The sequence below is a fragment of the Peromyscus maniculatus genome, chromosome 20 (genome assembly GCF_049852395.1).
Source record: "Peromyscus maniculatus bairdii isolate BWxNUB_F1_BW_parent chromosome 20, HU_Pman_BW_mat_3.1, whole genome shotgun sequence".
Classification (NCBI taxonomy): Eukaryota; Metazoa; Chordata; class Mammalia; order Rodentia; family Cricetidae; genus Peromyscus; species Peromyscus maniculatus.
Window position 1 is genome coordinate 54,203,565 of NC_134871.1, and position 24,399 is coordinate 54,227,963.

Consider the following 24,399-nt stretch of genomic DNA (forward strand, 5'->3'; position numbering starts at 1 on the left):
TCTGACCTTCAACACACCCATCTAGACATCCTCCTGCCTTGGAAATATTCCTCCTGACCAGGTAGCTCTATATTTCTGGCATATATTTCCACCAGAGTCTTGGATGAGGCCACAATGTTCCCATAAAGCAGATGAGAACCAAGGAAGGGCTTGTCACTGTGAAATAAAACCATTTTGCAACCTGCTTGGTGGGGTCAGTGCCAGGTGTCCAGTGTGAACTGAGCACTTACTCTAAATGTGCGGGGGGGGGGGGGGGGGGATAAGGGGTGACTCTTAGCTTCGAGACATGGGAAAGTTACCCATAGAATTGGGAGCTGAGATTCCCAGTGGGGATACAAGTTCAAAGCCAGTTGCCTGAAGAGTCAGTCCCCTGGTCTGCTGGGTAAGTGGCTGGACTCCCAAGGCCTGTGATCTGGGCCTAGACACTTGTTCTGCTTCTGACTAGGCTCTTGGACAGGGTGGGTCATTAAACATCTCCTGCCTCTGTTTGCTCATTTGCAGAATGGAGCTGACATTAGCTGGCTTCCCTTGGCACGCCGTTGAACTACACTGGTCAACACGAAGGATTTAGAAGGGGTTTCGTGGCAGGTGGTTCAAGACCCACAGCCTGTGCCCAGCACACGTTGGCTGTCATCACTATTGACCACAAAGTTGTCACTGACCACAGTTGCCGCTGTCACCGGTAAGGAAGAAGGACAGAGAGAAGTATCGTTCACCAAGCAGCACTGTCGAGGCAACCTCTGGCTGGGTGCTGGATGGCATTCACAGTGCAGTGCACACTGACCCGGCCTGCTGTTCCTCAGGGCATTACAAAGATATGCTGAGAGTGGGGTCTGGACGCCAGCTGCACAGAAGGCTGTCGGCGGAGATGTGGAAGAGGACTCGGTGATATTTACAAAGCCCATTAAGTGCAGAAGTGGTTAAGGGCTGGAGTTCCAGTAAACTGCCTGCCAATTTTCATCCTGCTGGGTTTTGTGCAAGGCTGAGCCCTCCCCTTCTCACTTCCACTCCCTCCCTTCCCAAGCCCCGAACAGACTGTTGAGGTCTTAATGATTCTGGAGAGCCATTATGAGCTACGGGGTGAAGAAGATGATTTTCTTTACAAAGTGGTATGTGTGATTTTCACTACCAATGGTGATATCGGCAAGGATCATTTCGGTCACCGTGTGTGTGTTATAAACTTCTCTGAGCATGGATTTACTTGATTGTAGATGGACCACTCTGCCCCATGAACTAAATCCTGAGCGCTTTTCAAACTAGGCTGAATACATAGCAGAGCCACCAATTTCTGTCTGAGAGACGTGGGATTCAGACACCATCTTTCCTCATTCTGTGACAACTCAGAAAACGAGACACAAAAGGGTGGCCAGACCGGGAGGCGTGCACCCTGCCTCTCCTACTGGATCATACGCACTATACGCACTGATGCGGCCAATAAAGCAGTGCATTAGCGGAGCCAGGCTTGGCCCTCAATCTTATTTGTGCTGCCATAGGGTTATGGTCTTCTAGAACAGTGCTTGGGGTTACAGTGGGCAGACTGTTGGACAGTATTTTAGGGTCCACCTGGCTCCTTGCCCTGTCACCTCCCTATCCCCTGTGTGGGAGTCCCCAGGGCCATCAGCACAAAGCTGCCCCCAGCTCCAGAGCCTAGCTTGGTCTGTCTTGATTCAGGCACTTTAGTGGGGCCCCTCACCAGTTTCCCAATCATGATCACTGGGACATCGGCCCAGGCAGTTATAAAGCTATGCAGACGGTGTGAGCCAAGCCAGGTATGAAGGATGAAGGACACCAGTGACTGGTGAGAGGCAGGGTCCACCCCCCTCCACCCCCCCACCCCCCCACCCCCCGCTAAAGACCATCAGAAGAGACTCTCCTAATTTGTATTTATTTATTTATTTTTTGCATTTCTCGGGTTTTCTGCAATGAGCATGCAAAAACAAAAAAACAAACAAAACACACATGCATGTGAATAAACAAACAAACAAACAAACAAAAAAACCCACCAGATCTTAAGGAGCAAATTCTGAGGCTGCACCAACCTCCTCTTCCAGTAAGAAGACTCAGGTCCAGGCACGTTGTAAGCTACTCATATCAAGATAGAGACATGTGATGAGCATGGTGGTGCATGCCTTTAATCCCAGCACTCCGGAGGCAGAGGCAGGAGGAGCTCTATGAGTTTGAGACCAGCCTGGTTTACAGAGTGAGATCTAGGACAGCTGGGGCTACACAGGGACATAATAGAGTCCAGGGTTTTTATCTTTTTTAAAAAAATATATTTATTTAGTGATAATTTCTAGTAGTTGGTTCTCTCCCGTCCACCATGTGGGTCCCAAGAATCAAACTCAGGTCATCAGTCTTGGCTGCAAGCACCAAACCCCAGGCATTTTATTAAAAAGTGCAGGGGTGGGAGTATCAGGGGGAGCGGGGAGGGAAAGAGTCCAGTCAGTACAATGCTTGCCTTACAAACGTGAGTTTTATCCTAGGAATTTGTTTAAAAAAAAAAAAAAGAAGAAGAAGAAAGAAGAGAAGAAGAGGAAGAGGAGGAAAGAAGAGGAAGAGGAAAGAAGAGGAAGAGGAAGAAGAGGAAGAGGAAGAAGAGGAAGAGGAAAAAGGAGGAGGAGGAGGAGGAGGAGGAGGAGGAGGAGGAGGCAGCCGCCAGGCTGAACAGCTCTGCTCTCTAGATTCCAGGGGCACATCCCATGCAGCAGCCTCTCCCCAGCCCCCCCAACCATCCCCTGCCATGTGAGCTACCACAGGAACTGCCCATACCTGCACGAGGAGGTGAGTGTATGGGCTCCCAACTGGAGAGCCCTGCTCACTAGGCCCTAACCCCCAGGGACACATCTTGCACCTCTCCTTCTCCCACCAAAGCCCCAGAGACCCGGCAGCACCCTCCCCATACCCCCAAACATCCCCCAGACGCATCAACAATCACCTAAGGCACAGACCCTACCTGCACTGATTGGAGGAAGAGATGGGTAGGCCACAGTGTAAGAACACACTCAACAACATAAAGAGCAATATGACACCACCAGAAACCAGTGGTTCTACAACAGCAAGACCTGATGAATACCTCAATGTGGAAGAAGTAGAAGAAAACGACCTTTAAAAAAAAAAAAGTCAGGTGTAGTGGTTTTTTTATCCCAGTGTGGGGAGGTGGAGTCAGGCACATCCCTGGGACTCTGTGGCCAGCCAACCTCACCTACTTGGTGAATTCCTTGTCAGCAAGACGCCGTCCACTGTCAGCAAAAGACCACATGAGGCTGTTTTCTGACCTCCGCATGGACTTCCACACACGCACGTGAACCCTCACACATACTTGCACCCCATGCACAAACATGCATACACAAAAATGTATGGGAGAAAGGGCACAGATCAGAGGATCAGAGAGTCCTTGGGTTCCTGTCCCATGCGTGGGGGCTAAAGCCACTTGTTGACCCTGAATCTCATAAATCCTTGCCTGCAAGCAAAGGCTGGCCCAGCCTCCGAAATCCACACCTTCCGTTTCCTCCCTGCCCAGGCCTCTTCTCTTTCCATTGGTCACGGCCACTTGTCTCCCACTCTGTGCGATTCTGCTTGGATGTCCCTAGGTCTCCCGGGTCTAGGTGGGCTCAGGAGCAGCTAAGCTAAAGCAGGCGCAAAGGGCCTGAAAGGGGTGGCGCTAAGGATTATGGGATGTGGGGGCTGCTATTTTTGTGGCTACCTAGAGAGAGCTTGTTGGAGGATGAAGCCAGCAGGTGAGAACTGAGCAGAGAGATGGAGAGGAGGCCATCCTGGGGCTGTCACCAGACCCTGAGCCCTGGGCTCATCCTGGCTGACCATTGGCAAGCCCTTCAGACCTCCCTTTCCGCCTGAAACATGGGGAGCCATAAGCAGAGGCTTTTGGCTTGCAATCCCAGGCTCCACATGGGACTGAATGTTTGAGTCAATACTTTAAAGTCTGGATTTCACCTAAAACAGTTCCCATGGGAATAATACAGACACTCTGGTTATAGGCAGCCTGTGCCCTTCACAGTTCAGTCAGGGACCTGTAAGGAAAGGGTCCCCCTAACTTCCTGTTTCTCTCCCCACTGAGGCTAGGTGTGCTGACACCGTGACTGTCGGCTGGCATTCAACTTGACTTCTCAGGCCATCTTCTGTAACACTGTGTAGTTTGTAGAGAAGAGGTTTGCAACCCTGGGCTAAGATGAAGACATGGGAGCAGCTTCTGCTTTAGAGGCCATGCTCTGCATACAAGAATTACATCCTTGCCGTCATAGGGGATATGCTCTCCTTACCAATCTCTTCCCAGTTATACCTCCCAACACCATTGCATTGGGGCTCTAGCTGCCAGTACACAAATTTGGGGGCACATCCACACCATAATAACACACACACACACACACACACACACACACACACACACACACACCATAGCAACACACACCATAACACTCCCCCATATATATATACACTCATATGCACACACACATTCACATTCACAGACACATACATGTGCCTACACACATAAACACAGAGACACAAACATACACAGATGCATATATACACCCAGGCACATGTACCCAGACACACATATACACATGCCTACACACAGACACACACAAACATATACACATGTACATGCATACATATACATACAAGACACATTTATACATACAAATATATACACACATACACCCACCCTTCTTAGTTTTATCTGAAGGCCTCTTATGAATCTGAGCTATGTTGTTTTAACAACAACAAAAAGAGAGAGGGTTTCTCTTCACAGCCCTGGCTTTCCCGAATCTCTCACTGTAGACCAGGCTGGCCTCAAACTCAGAGATCTGCCTGCCTCTGCCTCCCAAGTGCTGGGATTAAAGGTGTGCGCCACCACCACCGGGCATGGATTTTAATAAATTTTTAAAGCTTTTTTTCCACCATAAAGATCTCTAAAATTCGATGACTGCATCATTCAACGGCTAAGTTTTCCCGCCACCCTGATCTACAGTTCTTCACGTCCTACTACAGAGCCGGCTGCCCTGGGAGGGCACTGCCTTGCTGAGAATCTCTAAAGATGCCAACGGAGGAGGCTGCCACCAGCCAGTCTCCCGGCAGCCCCTTTATCAGTCTCTCGTGGAGACTGTCACTTAGGATTCCTTCACTGTGAACGGTGTTAAAATGTACCCACTGGCAGTCCACAGATCCCAGAACAGTGGGGGCTGGCCAAGCTTTGACGGCATGGTCTGCTTCCACCCCAGTACCCTCAGGCCGGTGCTGGGACGGTGTGTCATAGAAGGAAGAGAACAATGAAGCCTTGGCCCCTTCCCCTTCAAAGGCCGTCAGGCACTCCACTGACAAGCCCCTTCCTCGAGGCTTTTACCCCCTACCAGCCCCGGGGAACTGAACTGGCAACACACCTTGCTTTCCTCAGAAGTGATTAGAGCCAACTTACTCTCTGGGGGAAGGTGATGAGGAGGGAAAAGACAGACTGAAGTATCCCAGGCTCGTCCCTGGAGATGTAATTAGTCTATCTTGGCAATCGCTCATTTTTAACTCTGTCATAATTTTCCTCAGCAGGTTAAGCTGCCGGGAGAGAAGTAACAGCTATTAATTAGTATGCAGATTCATCAAGCAATAAGGAACAGGAAGAAATTGGTCTGGGAGTGAGAGGTAGAGATTATTCCAAGTGGCCTCCCACCCCAGGGTGACGGGTCTGGTGGCTGGACTTGAGGGGGAGTCAGTCTGCTGTCCTCTCAGGCCTGGTGCCAGTAAGACACTCTGGTCACAGGATAGGGAAGGATCAGCCTCCTGAGTTACAGAGTTGCCAGTTTGGCCACAAGATGTGAGACAGGGGGACACCCTGTCCTGTCCAGGTCCAACCTCGGACTGCTTCCTTCTGTCATTGCTAAATGCATACAGATATTTAACTTGTCATTTAAACTTCTCTTTAAAAATTTTATGTTTGTTGAGAGAGACAGACAGACAGAGACAGAGAGAGAGAGAGAGAGAGAGAGAGAGAGAGAGAGAGAGAGAGACAGAAACACAGAGAGAGAGATCAGGCTTGGCTGCAAGCACCTTTATCCACCAAGGCATTTCTCCAAACCTAAACAATATTCTTGGTCAGAATATAAACTTCAGGGTGAAAGCCACAGCCACCCCAACCAAGTCCAAAACTGATTTTTTTCTTTTTTTGTTTTTGGGTTTTTTTTGGGGGTTTTTTTTGTCTGTTTTGTTTTGTTTTGTTTTGTTTTTTGAGACAGGGTTTTTTTCTGTGTAGCCCTGGCTGTTCTAGAACCCCCTCTGTAGACCAGGCTGGCTTCCAACTCAGAGATCCACTTGCCTCTGCCTCTCAGGTACTGGGATTAAAGGCATGCATTACCACTGCTGGGCTCTGAACTCCTTTTCAATACTTACTTAAGCATCTTTCGTGCTTTGAGAGACATACACTTCCTGTCCAGTGAGTGGGAAACTGTGTGTGGTGAGTTTGAGATCAGAAGGAGATGGTGGGATAAAGAGGAACCAGAGGGTGGAGAGTTCCCCTTGGGACAACCTCAGGACACGGGACTCTGGAACCCTTCAATGGCTCTCCGAGTGTGAGAGAGGTGATGGAACTGTCTTGGATGTCTGGTTCTACGCTGATCTACTTGGACTCTCCCGAAACTTACTGTTTTGCCTTCCGGTGCTCAGCAAGTCCTTCACGATCAGTTTGAGCCACGGGGTCACACGGGGTCACTTGGGGAGAGATGCCAGTCTTCTCCATCAGGGATTCAGTATGCACTGAGCCTCTACCATGAACAAGACGTGGAGTCAGCGCCTGTGTGTGTGTGCAGGGGTGGGGTGGGGGTGGGGCTGAAGGATGGAGAGCAGGCTAGACAGTCAGAAGAATAGAGGTCAGACCTTGCTGACTGAAGCTTGGGATAGGATGGCAAGAGCTTTAGCTAACAAGTAATTACAGTACAATGAGGAACTATGGGAGGGAAGACAGAGGCAGGGGGATTCCGGATGCTTGCTGGCTACTCAGTCTAACCAAAAAGGCAAGCTTCCAGTCACCTGGGAATGCTTTGTTTTAAAATAAGGTGAAGAGTGGCAGAATAAGACACTTAATGTTGACTTCTGACCACATGTACACATGTGCATATAACACATACAAACACATACATGCAAGCTTGCACACACATATGAGGGTAAAAACTGTGTAGATATACATAGAAAGGCAGTGCAAAGATTCATAAAAGTCAGAAACTAGAGGGTTGGAGAGATGGCTCAGTGGTTAGGAGCACTGACTGCTCTTCCAGGGGACCCGGGTTTAATTCCCAGCACCCACATGGCAGCTCACAACTGTCTGTAATTCCAGTTCTAGGGGACCCAACACCCATAACAAAACACCAAAGCACATAAAATAAAAATAAATAATTTTTTTAAAAAAAGGCCAGAAACTATACTGGAGGCTTCCAAGGCCCCAGGAAAAGAGGAGCTGTGAGCTATTGTCTAATGAGTAATGATTTCTGCTAGAAAGTTCTGGAAATGAATAGTGGTGCGGGTAGCCTGACACCACGAACGTATTTAATGCCCCTGAGTTGTCACTTAGACTTGAGCAGTTAAACATGCGTCAGGACAGGGCTGCCAGCTCATTCCACAAGACCGGTGTCACTCTGAAACCAAAACCAGACAAAGGCAACGCAAGAAAACTACCACTCCACGTCTCTTCTGAATGCCTCAGCAAAATGCAAGCAGACCGTCCAGAAACCCATAGGGAGGCATTCACACCGTGACCAAGTGGATTTGTCCTGGAATCCACAAGGATTCTTATCCCGGGGACGGAAATTTGGCTTAGCATCCAAAAATCAATTATGATACACCACAGTAATAGGATAAAGGACAAACCCCACCAGATCATCACAGCAAGAAAAGGCACTTGGCAACTCTGAAAGCCTTTCACACAAACACTCGGCAAACCGGAAATGGAAGGGAATGTCCTCAACTGGAGAGAGGTGATCCGTGAAAAAGCTGGTTACACCGCACTGGAGAACAGGAGCCGAGCCCCTCCGTCTGCCCATACCAGTTACACGCAGCGTGTCACTGGAGGATCCAGCCCCGGTGATGAGACAGCGATAAGAGACACAGGGCACCTGGACGACCCGGAGGACTCGAGCCCGAGTACAGAAAATGGTAAGAGACTGACAGCTACGGGAAGCAGTGAGCAGATTCAGGAGAGTTCTGGGTCAAGGGTCAAGTTCAATGGCATTTCTCCAGTGAGGCTGTGAGACTGGGAGAAAGGGGAGGATTCTGGTGACGACAGCTTCAGTAAGGATGCGAGGTTTAGGATGGCAGTCCACAGAGGTAAGGAGCCGTACACCGAAAACTACAAATGTTTTTCATAAAAATTAAAGACCCGAAGCTATGTTTGGTGATGGATTCCTTTATTCCTAGCTTTTGGGAGGCGAGCGGGGGTGTTGGGGGGGTGTTGAGGGGGAAATCTCTGAGTTCAAGGCCAGCCTTATCTACACAGCAAATTCCAGACCAGCCAGAGCTACATAAGAAAGAAAGAGAGAAAGAAGGGGGAGAGAGAGAGAGAGGGAGGGAGGGAGGGAGGGAGGGAGGGAGGGAGGAAGGAAGGAAGGAAGGAAGGAAGGAAGGAAGGAAGGAAGGAAGGAAGGAAGGAAGGAAGGAAAAAGAGAAGAATGAAAAACAAACAAAAAACCCCAAACAGATGAACAATTATCCATGTTGGAAAATTTATTGTTTGGATGACAATAATTCCTAGTTACTTTTTCTGGTCTTATTGTTGAAATTAACAAGTTGATCCTAAAATTTGCAAGAAAACATGAACAAGAACAGACTTGGAAGACATAACTTCCTGATTTCAAATTGTACTACAAACTATAGTAACCAAGGCAGTGTGGGACTCATCTAAGAATAAACATCAACAGAACAGAATTGATTGCCAAGAACTAAAGCTTCACGTTCATGGCCGGTGATTTTGCTAAGTATACAAAGGTTATGCAGTGGGACGAGTCTTTCTAACAGTTGATATTGGGACTAGATAGTCAAAGGCAACAAAAATGAAAGAGACCGAGGAGATGGCTCGGCCTATAAAGTGCTGCCTAAAAAGCAGGAGGGCCTGAGTGTGGATCCCCAACACCCACCCAGAAAGCCAGGAGTGGTGGTACACCCAATGCTGGGAAGGTACTATGGTGGAGCCCTCGGGCTCAGGGTCGCCTATTTAATTAGTGAGTGAGCTCCAGGTTCAGTGATAGACTCTATCTCAAAACCCAAGGTAGAGAATGATTATGGAAAATACTTGATGTCAACTTTTGTCTTCTATACACATACACATACATGCACACAACCACACAAACATGCTCGCATATATACACCCCCCTCCACAGAATGACAATTATTGTCTGATTGATTGGCTGGTTGGTTTTTTGTTTTTTGTTTTGTTTGTTTGTTTGTTTCTTTTGAGACAAGGTCTCTCTATATAGCCCTGACTGTCCTGAAACTGGATCTGTAGACCAGGCTGGCCTTGAACTCACAGAAATTCACCTGCCTCTGCCTCCCAAGCACTGGGATTAAAGGCGTGTGCTACCACAGCCGGCCTCAGAATGACAAACCGAGGTAGATGCAGGGTCAAGACAATGGGAAGCTCCATAATGTGCAGAATTGCTGGGGTGCAAGGGTCAGAGTCAGAGAGCAAAATAACAAGAGGGAAGGGTGCTGAAGAGGGGGGCATGGTACAGCAAGCTGATGTCCCCAGATCCAGAGAGGGTCTAGGGCAGACAGCACAGGAAGGGCGGAACGAGAGGAGCAACCGAGTCCTAACGTCATCCGTGTAGATTCTGAAGTCACCAAGACCAACAGTGAAGTCTGCTGGGGAAAGAGAGCCCCAGGTCAGGGACGAAAGCGATCAGTGACAGGGATAAGAGAAGGTGACATCAGCAAGAACAGAGGGTTGCTGGGAGTGGGGCAGATGATTAGTGAATGGCTGCTGCATTATTACCCACGGGTTAGGGGTGTCTAGAGATCAACGGAATGGTTCTCCTTCATGTCCCCATTGGAGATCTCTCACCCATAATGGCTTTGCTCGTGCGCCTGACACCTTGGTCAGGACTGTTGGGGTTGATGGAGTGTGTGCTCACGCTCACATCCCTCTCTTCTGTCCTTCTCCTTCTCCTCCCTCTACTCTCCCTTTTCTTTCTCTCCCCTTTATGACTGAATAATAGTCTCTATCCACATGGTCTCTCTCTCAGGGTAGCTACACCTCTTGCAGGGTAGATCAGGTTTGGTTCCCTCAAAGCACAGAAACATACCTTTTTGTTTATTTGTTTGTTTTTGTTTTGTTTTGTTTTGGTCTTTTGAAACAGGGTTTCTCTGTGTGGTTTTGGTGCCTGTCCTGGATCTTACTCTGTAGACCAGGTTGGCCTCGAACTCACAGAGATCCACCTGCCTCTGCCTCCTGAGTGCTGGGATTAAAGGCGTGTGCCACCACCGCCCAGCTGAAACATACCTTTTAAGACCCAGAATCAGCCTGGTATCCCTTGGCTCCACTGTATTGGTTAAGCTGAGTCGGCATCATCAGTGTGGGTGAGGCCTTGAAAAATAGTGAGTGCCAGGAGGAGGTTCTCCTAGAACCCTCACTGAGCTGAGGTCCCAAGTAAGATGTGATGCTGTGCCCCATCGGTTACCTTACCATACTCTCTCCCCATTCCAGTCTCTTCTTGCTACTTCCATCAGCAGCCTAAACAAAAACATGCACAGCCAAGTGCATCTCCCCCACAAAACAGTCAACTGTGCATACAGGTGCATGTGTGTAACCCAAGCTACTTTGGAGGATGAGGCAAGAGGTACATGAGTGTGTACAACAGCAAGAGTCTACCTTCTTCCCCCTCCTCTTATTGAAAATAATTTTTCTCACATAATATATCCTGGTATGGTTTCCCCTCCCTCTACTCCCCCCAGCTCCCTCCCATGTGGATCCACTCACTATCTGTCTCTCATTAGAAAACAAACAAGTTTCAGCCAGTGGTGGTGGCAGCGCATGCCTTTAATCCCAGCACTTGGGAGGCAGAGGCAGGTGGATCTGCATGAATTTGAGGCAGCCTGGTCTACAGAGCTAGTTCCAGGACAGTCAGGGATACACAGAGGAAACCCTGTCTCAAACAAACAAACAAACCAAAAACAAGAGAAAGAGAGAAGGGGGAGGGGGAAGGAAAAAAAAAAACCAGATTTCTTTTTTTTTTTTTTGTGATATATATTTTTTATTTTACAATACCATTCAGTTCTACATATCAGCCATGGGTTCCCTTATTCTCCCCCCTCCCACGCCCTCCCCTTACCCCCAGCCCACCCTCCATTCCCACCTCCTCCAGGACAAGTCCTCCCCTGAGGACTGTGATCAACTTGGTAGACTCAGTCCAGGGAGGTCCAGTCCCTTCCTCCCAGACTAAGCCAAGTGTCCCTGCATAAGTTCCTGGTTTCAAACAGCCAACTCATGGAATGAGCGCAGGACTTGGTCCCACTGCCTAGATGCCTCCCAAACTGATCAAGCCAATCAACTGTCTCACCTATTCAGAGGGCCTGATCCAGCTGGGAGCCCCTCAGCCTTTGGTTCATAGTTCATGTGTTTCCATTCATTTGGCTATTTTTTTTTTCAATAATTGAGTAAAACTGAAATTTATTATATGCCACAGTCGTCCTAGGGACCTCCATGCTATATATATAGCCTCTATGGTTCTATGGGTTGTGGTCTGATTGTTCATTTTATATCTAGAATCCACCAATGAGTGAGTACATACCATAACTGTCTTTCTGGGTTTGGGTTACCTCACTCAGGATGATTTTTTCTAGTTCCATCCATTTGCCTGCAAATTTCATGCTTTCATTGTTTTTCTCTGCTGAGTAGTACTCCATTGTGTATATGTACCACATTTTTTTCATCCATTCTTCCGTTGATGGGCATCTAGGTTGTTTCCAGGTTCTGGCTATTACAAAGAGTGCTGCTATGAACATAGCTGAGCATGTATCTTTATGGTATGTATCAGCATTCTTTGGGTATATGCCCAAGAGTGGGATGGCTGGGTCTTGAGGTAGTTCGATTCCTAATTTTCTGAGAAACCGCCATACTGATTTCCACAATGGTTGTACAAGTTTACATTCCCACCAACAGTGGAGGAGTGTTCCCTTTGCTCCACATCCTCTCCAACATTGGTTGTCATTGGTGTTTTTGATCTTAGCCATTCTAACAGGTGTAAGGTGGTATCTCAGAGTCGTTTTGATTTGCATTTCTCTGATGGTTAAGGATGTTGAGCATTTCTTTAAATGTCTTTCAGCCATTTGTAGTTCTTGTTTTGTGAATTCTCTGTTTAGCTCTTTAGCCCATTTTTTTAATTGGACTGTTCAGTGCTTTGATGTCTAGTTTCTTGAGTTCTTTATATATTGTGGAGATCAATCCTCTGTCAGATGTGGGGTTGGTGAAGATCTTTTCCCAATCTGTTGGGTGTCTTTTTGTCTTATTGACTGTGTCTTTTGCCCTGCAAAAGCTTCTCAGTTTTGAGAGGTCCCATTTATTAATGGTTGTGCTCAGGGTCTGTGCTGTCGGTGTTTTATTTAGGAAATGGTCTCCAGTGCCAATGCGTTCAAGAGTGCTTCCTATCTTCTTTTCTATTAAGTTTAGTGTAACTGGATTTATGTTTAGGTCTTTGATCCACTTGGACTTGAGTTTTGTGCATGGTGACAGATATGGATCTATTTGTAATCTTTTACATATTGACATCCAGTTATGCCAGCACCATTTGTTGAAGATACTTTCTTTGTTCCATTGTATAGTTTTGGCTCCTTTGTCAAAAACCAGGTGTTCATATGTGCATGGATTAATGTCAGGGTCTTCAATTCGATTCCATTGGTCCGTATGTCGGTTTTTATACCAGTACCAAGCTGTTTTTATTACTATAGCTCTATAGTAGAGTTTGAGGTCCGGGATGGTGATGCCTCCAAGGGTTGCTTTATCATATAGGATTCTTTTAGCTATCCTGGGTCTTTTGTTTTTCCATATAAAGTTGAGTATTTTTCTTTCCAAGTCTGTGAAGAATTGTGTTGGGATTTTGATGGGGATTGCATTGAATCTGTAGATTGCTTTTGGTAAGATTGCCATTTTTACTATGTTAATCCTACCTATCCATGAGCATGGGAGATCCTTCCATTTTCTGATATCTTCTTCAATTTCTTTCTTTAGAGATTTAAAGTTCTTATCAAAAAGGTCTTTCACTTGTTTAGTTAGTGTTATCCCAAGGTATTTTATATTATTTGTGGCTATTGTAAAGGGTGATGTTTCTCTGACTTCTTTCTCAGCCCTTTTATCATTTGTGTATAGGAGGGCTACTGATTTTTTTGAGTTGATCTTGTATCCTGCCACTTTACTGAAGGAGTTTATCAGCTGTAGAAGTTCCCTGGTAGAGTTTTTGGGGTCACTTATGTATACTATCATATCATCTGCAAATAGTGAAAGTTTGACTTCTTCCTTGCCAATTTGTATCCCTTTGATCTCCTTTTGTTGTCTTATTGCTCTAGCTAGAACTTCTAGTACTATATTGAATAAATATGGGGAGAGTGGACAGCCTTGTCTTGTTCCTGAATTTAGTGGTATCGCTTTGAGTTTCTCTCCATTTAATTTGATGTTTGCTGTTGGCTTGCTATAAATTGCTTTTATTATGCTTAGAAATGTTCCTTGTATTCCTATTCTTTCTAAGACCTTTATCATGAAGGGGTGTTGGATTCTGTCAAAGGCTTTTTCAGCATCTAGGGAGATGATCATGTGGTTTTTTTCTTTCAGTTTGTTTATATGGTGTATTACATTGACTGATTTCCATATGTTGAACCATCCTTGCATCCCTGGGATGAATCCTACTTGGTCGTGATGGATGATTGTTTTGATGTATTCTTGGATTCGGTTTGCCAATATTTTGTTGAGTATTTTTGCATCAATGTTCATGAGGGAGATTGGTCTGTAGTTCTCTTTGTTGCATCTTTGTGTGGTTTGGGTATCAGGGTAATTGTAGCCTCATAAAAAGAGTTTGGTAGTGTTCCTTCTGTTTCTATTGTGTGGAACACTTTGAAGAGGATTGGTATTAGTTCTTCTTTGAAAGTCTGGTAGAATTCTGCACTGAAACCATCTGGTCCTGGGCTTTTTTTAGTTGGGAGACTTTTGATGACTGTTTCTATTTCTTTAGGGCTTATTGGTCTATTTAAATGGTTTATCTGGTCTTGATTTAATTTTGGTATTTGGTATTTATCCAGAAAATTGTCCATTTCTTCCTGGTTTTCCATTTTTGTGGAGTACAGGTTTTTGAAGTATGATCTGATGATTCTCTGGATTTCCTCATTGTCTGTTGTTATGTCTCCCTTTTCATTTCTGATTTTGTGAATTTGGGTGTTCTCTCTTTGCCTTTTGGTTAATTTGGCTAGTGGTTTGTCTATCTTGTTGATTTTTTCAAAGAACCAACTCTTTGTTTCATTGATTTTTTGTATTGTTCTCTTGTTTTCTATTTCGTTGATTTCAGCCCTCAATTTGATTATTTCCTGGCGTCTATTTCTCCTGGGTGAGTTTGTTTCTTTTTGTTCTAGAGCTTTCAGTTGTGCTGTTAATTCATTGGTATGGGATTGCTCCATCTTCTTTATGTGTGCATTTAGAGCTATGAATTTTCCTCTTAGCACTGCTTTCATAGTGTCCCATAAGTTTGGGTATGTTGTACTTTCATTTTCATTGAATTCTAGGAACTCTTTAATTTCTGTCTTTATTTCTTCCTTGACCCATTGATGTTTCAGGTGGGTATTATTCAGTTTCCATGAGTTTGTGGGTTTTCTATAATTTTTGTTGTTATTGAGTTCTAACTTTAAGGCATGGTGGTCTGATAAAATACAGGAGGTTATTCCAATTTTTTTGTATCTGTTGAGATTTGTTTTGTGTCCAAGCATGTGGTCAATTTTTGAGAAGGTTCCATGGGGTGCTGAGAAGAAGGTATATTCTTTTGTGTTAGGAAAAACCAGATTTCTAAGGGATAATAAAATACAAGATCCAGCCGGGCGGTGGACATGCCTATAATCCCAGCACTCGGGAGGCAGAGCCAGGCGATCTCTATGAGTTCAAGGCCAGCCTGGTCCACAAAGTGAGATCCAGGACAGTCACCAAAACTACACAGAGAAACCCTGTCTCAAAAAACCAAATATATGTACATACACATATCCAGATTTCCTTCCATCTTCTTCTTGACTCTCAGAACATCATTCCTGCTCCTGGTTCCCGTGTCCAGCATGCTCTATGTGTCTCCACAACTCTAATGTGGTTTCTCTTCAGCTGGTCCATCTCCTCATCCTTCTTGGCAATCTTCCTGTCCATCTCAGACTTGACTTGGTTCAACTCCTGCTGGATGCGCAGGGTCTTTCTCTCTTTATGCTCCAGAGAGGCCGTAAGGAAACAGTGATCAGTCAGCACTGAGTGGAAGAGAACTGGAGTGGTTGGCATCTGACACGAGTCTGTGTGGCAGGCTCTTATTGCTGTCACCTTGTTGAACTTGAAAGTTAATGTAGTTGTCCTAAGAACCTATGAGTTTTGTTTATCCGGTCACAGATTATATAGGTCAGCTCTGTAATAAAGGTACTGTGTACTATCTAAAGATCCATGACAGTACTAACAGAATATCTAATTAATTTTATATGTAGCATACATAATGTTTCATAAACTACAATCTTCATGTGTAAAATACTAATCTGGTATAGAAACTATCAGTTTTAATTTTTTTCTGATTATACAGTGCACACACACACACACACACACACACACACACACACACACACACACACACGTACGCACGCACGCACGCACGCACGCACATACGCACACATGCACACCAATATGAGTTCAATCCCCAGGACCCAAATGGTGGGAGGAAAGAGTGGATCCTGCTAGTTATCCTCTGACCTCCACATGCTTTTCATGGCACGCCCATGTATATACATATACACAAATAAATGTTTAAAAAAATTTTCATGCCTGTAATCCCAACATTCGGGAGGCAGAGGCAGGTGGATCTCTGTGAGTACGAGGCCAGCCTGGTCTACAGAGCTAGTCCAGGATAGGCTCCAAAGCTACAGAGAAACCCTGTCTCAAAACCCCCCCCCCCAAAAAAAATTTTTTTTTAAACCTCTTGCTAGGCACAAGAAATGCCAGGTCAGGTAGCTTTTAAAAATATTTTTTAAAATGTTTATTTATGAGTATATGTGTATGTCTCGGCGAATACCCTGTGTGTTCAGCCACCCTCAGAAGCCAGAAGGGGGTGTTTAATACCATCAGTTACATGTTTGTGGTGAGCTGTTTCATGTGGGTGCTGGAAACCAAACATGGGTCCTCTGGAAGAGCAGCAAGCATTCCTAATTGATGAGCCATGCCCCCAGCTCCCAGGTCAGGCACCATTAACCTTGGGTACTTGTATTGGCTGTGTCGCTGGGCCACAAGAGAAGACAGCGGTACAGGTTGTTCCTTGGTCCCCATGGGAAACTAAACTCCTTGGATGGCCCCCTTAGTTGGTCTTCTATATTATTAGCCTTCAGGTTGTGGAATATTATTTTAATATGTAAAGATGCGTTACATTTGTTTATGCTGTGGAATATTACTTTAACTGAGTAAAGGTGTGTTACGTTTGTTTAATGATGTAAGGGTGTGTGTTCAATTATGTAAAGATGTGTTACATTTGTTTCACCTTGCCTGCCTAAGGCATCTGATCAGTCTAATAAAGAGATGAATGGCCAATAGCTAGGCAGGAGAAAGGATAGGTGGGGCTGGCGGGCAGAGAGAATAAATAGGAGGAGAAATGTAGGCTTGGGGAAGAACAAGAAGTAGAAGAGAGGAGAGAACAAAGGAGATGCCTGGGGCCGGAAGTCAGGCAGCCAGCAGACATGAGAAGCAGTGAAAGTAAGATCTACAGAAGGAAGAAAAGTAAAAAGCCCCGAGGCAAAAGGCAGATAAAGAGAAACAGGTTAATTAGTTAAAAGAGCTAGCCAGAGGGGCTGGTGAGATGGTTCAGCAGTTAAAGCACTGAGTATTGTAGCATGAATCTTAAAGAGTCTTATTAATGAAAATCAAACCTGGAGCCAGGTATTGGGGTGAAGGCTGGAAGATCAGAGAAGCAGAACAAGCCACAGCCACCTCGCCTTGCCGATTCCTCAGCTGATCCTGTTTTCTCAGACTGGAAGCCTCTGAGTCCTTATCCAAATGGATCTCAGCTGAACTGTTTCTCGAAAGCCTAAAAGCTTAACCAGGCCTAGCTCCTGATCTTCATGCCTTATATACCTTTCTGTCTCCTGCCATTACTTCCTGGGATTTTTACCATGCCTGGCTGTTTCCAGTGTGGCCTTAAACTCACAGAGATCCAGACAAATCTCTGCTTCTGGAATGCTAGGTTTAAAGGCGTGTGCTACCACTGCCTAACTTCTATGTTTAGTATTATGGCTGTTCTGTTCTCTAACCTCCAGATAAGTTTGAGGTGCACAATATATCAACCACAGAGTATTCTTCCAGAGGCCCCAGGGTTCAATTCCCAGCACCCACGTGGTAGCTCATAACTGCCTGTAATTCCAGTTCCTGGGGACCCAACACCCTCACATGGACATACATGCAGGCAAAACACCAATGCACATAAAATAAAAATAAAAATAAATAAATTATTGAGAAAAGAGCTATCCAGAAACAAGCCTAAGCTAGGCCAAGCATTCATAATAACAAGTCTCCCTATCATGATTTGGGACCTGGTTGGTGGCCTAAAAGAAAAAGCCTGATATATCTTCATTTCCAGAGTCCACCAGCCATGGATAGAAAATATGTTTTGGATTCAGAGAATTGACTGTACTTCACCTATAAAGGACTTTTGGGAATGCTACACCACAGCCCAGGTAGGTGTCACTTTAGGACAAGTGCATGAAATTCTGTCTCTGCCCTCCTTCATTAAACCCAATTCCTTGGGAAATCTGGACTTCTAGGAGGAAGTTCATTTGGGCACTTCTGTACTGCTTTGGATACACAAACAAGCACTCACCAGATGGATCACAGAGGTTCTGTGCTCCAGGATGTTGATTTCCTCAAACTCCCTCTCCTGCATCCAGTCTCCCTGGAAGAGTGAATAAACATTTGGCTTCATCTGGGACTGACTTTCAGTTGGGACTCCGTGGGACTCTCCTCTAACAGGAGATATTTTCTGATAAACCACGCCCACTGGGGATTACTTCAGGAACATTCTAAGTTCTGATGGAACTCTTCTACCTTTGGGCCACAGAACGATAAACTTCCTTGCTTAGAACACCACCATTACAGGACTTTAACAGGTTAAAATCTCAGGTCATATACATAGTAAGCTTTTAAAAAGACTTGTTTTTATTTATGTGTATGTCTATTATATATGCAAGCGCACCACACACATGTAATGCCTGAGGAGGCCAGAAAAGGACATTGGATCCCCCCTGGAACTGGGGTTACAACTGGTTTTGAGCCGTCCTGTGGGTGCTGAGAACTGAAACCAGGTCCCCAGGAATAGCAGCCAGCACTCTTAACCTCTAAGCCATCTCTCAGTCCCACATTATTAGGTTTTCAACGTACACTAATGAGAATAGTCATGAAATGCTTGTGTATAAGTGGGTTTAACAAAACCATGAAGTCTCACCAACAGCTGACCTCCCATGACCACAGACTTCCTGCCCTCATAACAACTGACACAATTTAGCTTTGGTATAAAATCTGAACATACCCACCTCCTGGAAGAACCCTAGAAATGTCGATGACCTGAAAGATCCTATTCTGATGTATGTGACATTCAGGGCAGAAGCACTTTAGTTCTCTCGTGGCAGAATGGAGTTCTGCTCTCAGAAGAGGTAATGGCGCAGATGGCAGATGAACGTCCCAGATTTGGCATGTGTCACCTTTTAGGTCGATGACAAAATGGCCTCCTAACTCTTCTTCCCTCATCACTGGTTTTGGCTTCTTGAGGCACTGCACAGTCTGTCTGTCCTATGCCTGGTCCCTAGGACAAAGCTAAGCTGCCCCCTGACCTTCAAGATAAAGGGCACTAAGTTACTCAAGATTTTCTCTAGAAATCCACAATAATGATATATTTATGGCTTGCAGGGAAAATCAAGGGATTTCTATAAATGTGAGATCCAAAATTTTGGTGTCATTCCGTGTCAGGCATTTTTCTATTGCTGGGATAAAACATGACGGCCAAGGCAACTTATAGAAGGAAGAGTTTATTTGGACTTACAGTTCCAGAGCGATTAGAGTCCATCAGCATCACGGTAGGGAAGGGTGACAGCTGGAAGGCGGGGCATACCGGAGTGGCAAGCTAAGAGCTCACATCTTAAACTGCGAGCAGGAAGCAGAAACAACTGGGAACGGCCTGTCGCTTTAAAAACCCCAAAGCCAGTGACACTCTTCTTCTAGCAGGGCCACACACCTCCTAGGTCTGTCCAAGCAGTCCCTCTAACAGGAGACTTAAGTGTTCAAATGCCTGAGTCTCTGAGGGAAATCTCATCAAACCACCACACCGCAAAATCCAATCAAGACGTCCCGCAGCGCCGAGCCGTGACTGTTTAACAGGTGGCTCTCTCAGTGAAGTCATGGTTTACCATGTTAGCCAATGACTGTGGCGTAAGCACGCCCAGGATTACCAGTTCAAACCACGAGCTTGATGTCATTGAGTGAGGAGCAGAAGAGAGAGGGGCACAGCCAGTTTTCTCATGAGAGCACACTCTGGTCTTAGGGGCACGTGCGACTAGGCTGTGACTTGTCATCATACAAGCTTAAATCAAATTAATCGGCCAGCCTGGTCTCCAAAGCGAGTTCCAGGAAAGGCGCAAAGCTACACAGAGAAACCCTGTCTCGAAAAACCAAAAAAAAAAAAAAAATCAAATCAATCACCTTTTGTCCTAGGTGAAGAACTGCTGAGCAGACTAAAGGGGATGGCGACCACAGAAAACGGAAGAGGAAAGAGCTGAACTGGCAGTGCCTGTCTGGGCAACTGTCCAGGAAGAGGGGGCCCCTACCTGGGGACACAAGCTGCCCCTTCTCAGAGACACAGCCCAAGCACCGTGGCGGCTGCATGAGAAACAGAACTCTACCGGTACAGTTAAAATCCCCGCTCACCAGTCCTCTTCCTGATTAGAACTTGCTTTCTCTTGAAGAGCACTGATGTCCAGGGGAGAGAAGCCAGACTCTGTGAACCAACAGTTCACCCAACAGTCTGTTTCTTGTTCACTGTAAACGAATACCGCATTCACAAACATATTCTCATTCCCTCTTTCATCACGCTGGGATTGCTTTTGTGGCAGTACACTCTGGGATCCTCCAGTTTCTTGAGACTGTGTAGGCTCTGGACAGCTCCTTCCTCTGCCTCCAGGCCCGATGCAGATCAGCTCCAACCTGAACGGGGAACACAGGCAACACCTTGGCTGCCTGCTCAGCCTGCAGTGCCTCCAAACAGGTGGGTGTTTTTTTTTTTCTGTCCCATCAACTTTTATGACTGTTCTAAGGAGGTGGGTCTGATACAAGGTGCCTCTGAAAATACCCTCCCCTGCACCTAAGATTTTTTTATACGTCTCGTCTACTTCAAATGATACCCCTGTATGGTTTTCTCAACACAGAAAGAACTGCTGCTGCCACACCAGCCACACAACCTTCATTCCTCCCCCGAGAAAGGGAGGAAAAGAAAAATGCAATGGTGTGCAGAGGCTTCTTCAAGCCAGGAGATGCTTTCTATTAATAGGCATGAAGAGCAGGAGAGGTCAAGGAAGCCCAGCAATGGGACCCACCTTCAAAGGTAAAGTCCAGACGTAGGGTGACTTCTGCCCTCCTAACATTTAACTGCTTAAAATTGGACTCCACTCTCTGTCACTGTTGCCACCTGCCATAGGCCATGGCGCTTGCTGGGAGCCAGAGGGCATATTAATTAGCTTGAATGCTATGCATGTGGGTGACTTCGACATGCAGACACCAGAGGGGGCAGACGGACTGACAGCTGGGGATTGGAAGCACAGCCAAGAAGCAGCTTTAGCCAAGACCATCACTGGATCTGCAGAAGAGAATAGCCTTGCCAATACCCACACCACTGGCTCTGCTGATGTGGAAACTGCTCTGTGTATGAAGGTCTGCACGGTCCTGGACTGGAACAAAAAGATAGGATGTCATCATAATTCCGGGGATCCTTAAGAGACAGTGTATATAAGAACCTGGCACACTTGGCAATCAAACACCTTTTTTTTTTTTTTTTTTTTTTTTTTAAGACAGGGTTTCTTTAGAGCCTGTCCTGTAACTCACTCTGTAGACCAGGCTGGCCTCAAACTCACAGAGATTCGCCTGCCTTTGCCTCCCGAATACTGGGATTAAAGGTACGCACCACCACCACCCAGCGCATCCCTCTTTCTTAAAATCTTGGGTCCTACAAAGGCAATGTGCAGCAGCAAATGATCCCCCAAATGAAAGGGCTATGGAATCGCACTCCTCCATCTTGCTTGTGGTAGTATTTTGCTCTTTGGCTTTGAAGTTTTTCTTTCTTTTTGAGAAAACGTTTTATGTATCCCAGACTGGCCACAGACTCACGATGTAGCTCAAAGATGACCTTGGACTTCTCCTCCTTCTGCTCCTACTTCCCAAATGGTGGTATTATTACAGGCATGTACCACCTGTCTGCTTAACGTGATGCTGGGGGTTTGAATCGGGACTTTGTACCTAGCAGCAAGCTCTTTACCAACTGAGCTACAGCCCCAGCCCAGCTTTGAAATTCCTCAGCTGTCGTTCATACCGTCATGAGGACGGTGTGAAAGCACCTGGAGACACTGACCTCCTGTCTTCTTCCCTCCACGATCCTGTGGCCCATTGTTTGTGGGACCCCTGGATTCCTTCATCTTCACTGTGTTCTGCACCCCACACATAAGAAAACCTTTCCTCATTCAAATGAGTGCCCTTGCTGCAGAAGAAAGGTGCTAGGTGAATGAATGTTGCCTGCCTTTTCCAACAGAAAGATGCAAGGGGATGCCAGTGGCTCCTGGGTCACCTTCCACATGGACGGCATCCCTTCTTATGTACAGACCAAGGCAAGGAAACCATTCCTGAGAGTAAGCAGACATAAGCGTACGGTTGCCACTACCACCCTCGCTCACATCCTACTCCAATTGCTTGCGCTTTTATACTTTTTAAAATGAACCCCCCACCCTGTGTGTGTGTGTACATGTGCCGCGGTGAACCTAGGGAGGTCAAAGGACAAGCTGCTGGAGTCAGTTCTATCCTCCTGCCGTACGAGATTGAAGTCAAGCCATCGGCTTTGGCAGCAAGTGGGCCATCTCACTGTCCCATCCCTACACACTCATGTCTTGAGACAGGGCCGCTCATTGAACCTGGGGCTTGCTTGGCTAAACAGGGCTGATTTGCAAGCTGCAGGGACCACCCCCCTGCCTTTCACTAGCACTGGGGTTACAGACATGCCCAGCTTCTTGGTGAGGGCTGGGAATTAGAACTCAGGTCCTCATGTTTGTGGGGCTAGCGCTCTACTGACTGAGTCATCTCCCTGGCCCACGTAGATACTTCAAGAACTCTTTTCCTGGATTTGCTCTTTAACCATGTCCTGCGGGTATAAAGTGCACCCCGATCGTTCACTGTTTCCCATCATAATCCTACCCATAGGCATGTCTTTTAGGATCTAGTTAACCCAGACACTATGTACTTACAGCTGGGTGGGCGCCTCAGTGGGTACACAGCTAAAGCTAATAACTACCCCACCCCCAGAATCGATCAGCAGCCAATAGTTCAGCAGGGAGACCCATGAGCCACACCCCAATCCATAATTGACTGTTGATAGGCTCAGTCCTGTGCAAGCCCATGGTAGGCAGCCACAGCTCCTGTGACATGATGCTCAGCAGACATCGTTTCACTGCCCTCTCCTTATTCTCCAGCTCTTACGTTCTTTCGGTCCGCTCTTCCACAATGTCCCCTGAGTCTTTCTTCTTTTATTTTTTATTTTTTAGGTTTTTTGAGACAGGGTTTCTCTGTGTAGTTTTGGTGCCTGTCCTGGATCTCACTCTGTAGCCCAGGCTGGCCTCCAACTCACAGAGATCCACCTGGCTCTGCCTCCCGAGTGCTGGGATTAAAGGCGTGCGCCACAGTCGCCTGGCGACCCTTGAGTCTTAGAAGGGGTGACATAAATGTCCTGTTTAGGGCTGAGCACTCGACTATCACTCCTCCCCAGCAGCTTGAGCAGTCATGTGTCTCTGCAATCACCATCATTCATTGCAAAAAGAAGCTTTTCTTAGACTGGGAATAGCGTTTGTCTGTGGTATGAACATAAGCATCTAGAAGGCAGCTTGACACCGTGGTAATTTAGCTAGACAACAGTTATATGCTCACCCCCAGGGCCTAAGACCTCCTCAGCTTTGGGGTTTGGCCTGCATTTACAACATTGAAGAGTGTGCCTCAAAATTAAGAGTAGAGCTGCCTCCATAACAGCCACCCACTATTGCACCATTGGGACATCTTGCCTGGAAACTTGGTACTGTGGCTTGTAGGGCTTACCTCTGAGTAAAGCGACTGATGCTTTTTTTTTTTTACACCCCCCCCCCCCCCCCGCAACCTACCTATTAAAGCCTGGGTACCTTCTGGTACTATGAAAGCTAGCTAAGCAGTGTAAGATGCTTTAATCTAAATAAAACTAATGTCATTTCTGAATATGCAGACAGAGCTTTCTGAACTAGTAATAAAGCATATTAAGAAAACTTACAGGAGACCTCACACTATACCCCGCTCCCCACATCCAGCAAGCTGACCTATGGTGATGCCTACAACTGCCCCGCTAGAACTCTCTGCATTGAGTCTTGTTATTTCCTTAGCCTTAAATGCCATTCTGGCCCCCATGTTTCCACCAAACAAGCTCACGAATGCCTCAAAGTCCATCCTCCATATTCACTCAGGGATTTATTCATAGCTTAGGCAGGCGTGGCAATGATTTAGACAGAGAATACGTCATGGGGGCACACGACAGCCGAGGTGATGGGAAAGCGCTGCTCTTGTGTTAGCCAGGGGTGACGGAGACGGAACCAACATGGACGCTCGCAGCCGTGTGTGGTCTAGTGGGTAGGGATCCAGAAAGTGAGGGGTGGAAATGAGGGCGGCACTATTATCTGTTAACACTGGTGACTTTTTGCTTCCTGTTCCCGCTGGCCTAGGGGGTCTTTGTTCCAAAGGGGAGACACTTGGATGCTTCTACTAGGGCACACAACGATTCCACTGAAGCAGCAGCTAAGAGTGCTCAGCCATTGTAGGCCCCACATGCCTCCAAATGAAAGGCAAAGAAGGGAATTCATGCGCTTCCAGGCGCCAGCCAGATACTCTTTACCAAA

General features: G+C 46.4%; 1 long non-coding RNA gene across 2 annotated transcripts in view; it reads right to left on the minus strand.

The window, feature by feature from the left end:
- LOC121824423 (uncharacterized) overlaps positions 1-18,226 on the minus strand; it is a 33,407-nt gene extending 15,181 nt beyond the window's left edge. Inside the window, exons 1-2 of one of the 2 annotated variants that reach the window (XR_006066317.2) lie at positions 18,063-18,196; positions 6,645-6,764 (exon numbers count right to left, since the gene is read on the minus strand). This is a non-coding gene — a long non-coding RNA (uncharacterized LOC121824423). Of the gene's footprint in view, positions 1-6,644; positions 6,765-18,062 lie in introns of both variants that reach the window. The other variant, XR_013046271.1, reaches the window with a different exon arrangement.
- Positions 18,227-24,399: the final 6,173 nt, after the last annotated feature.